Source organism: Penaeus monodon, chromosome 27 (assembly GCF_015228065.2).
Source record: "Penaeus monodon isolate SGIC_2016 chromosome 27, NSTDA_Pmon_1, whole genome shotgun sequence".
Classification (NCBI taxonomy): Eukaryota; Metazoa; Arthropoda; class Malacostraca; order Decapoda; family Penaeidae; genus Penaeus; species Penaeus monodon.
Window position 1 is genome coordinate 31,053,851 of NC_051412.1, and position 218 is coordinate 31,054,068.

The 218-nt window shown below is 31.2% G+C and overlaps 1 protein-coding gene across 1 annotated transcript in view; it reads left to right on the top strand.

Annotated features, from left to right (window-relative positions):
* Positions 1–87, top strand: part of LOC119590786 (growth hormone secretagogue receptor type 1-like) — a gene marked incomplete at its 5' end in the record, with an annotated part of 18,512 nt that extends 18,425 nt beyond the window's left edge. The window contains 1 exon segment of the mRNA XM_037939498.1: positions 1–87.
* Positions 88–218: the final 131 nt, after the last annotated feature.

Consider the following 218-nt stretch of genomic DNA (forward strand, 5'->3'; position numbering starts at 1 on the left):
TTCACCTTCGTTGTAAATATGTTATTCGATATATTGCGCAGATCTGTTATACTTAAGGTATTTGGCTACAGTAAATTCATAATGTATTGAGATGTTTAAATATTTCCTTACACTAGAGTTACCAAACGCTGTTTCATAAATGCAAATACACAGAAAAATGACCAGCAGACTACACCAAAGAAAATTATTCAGAATGGAAGAGAAATTATACCATTTCC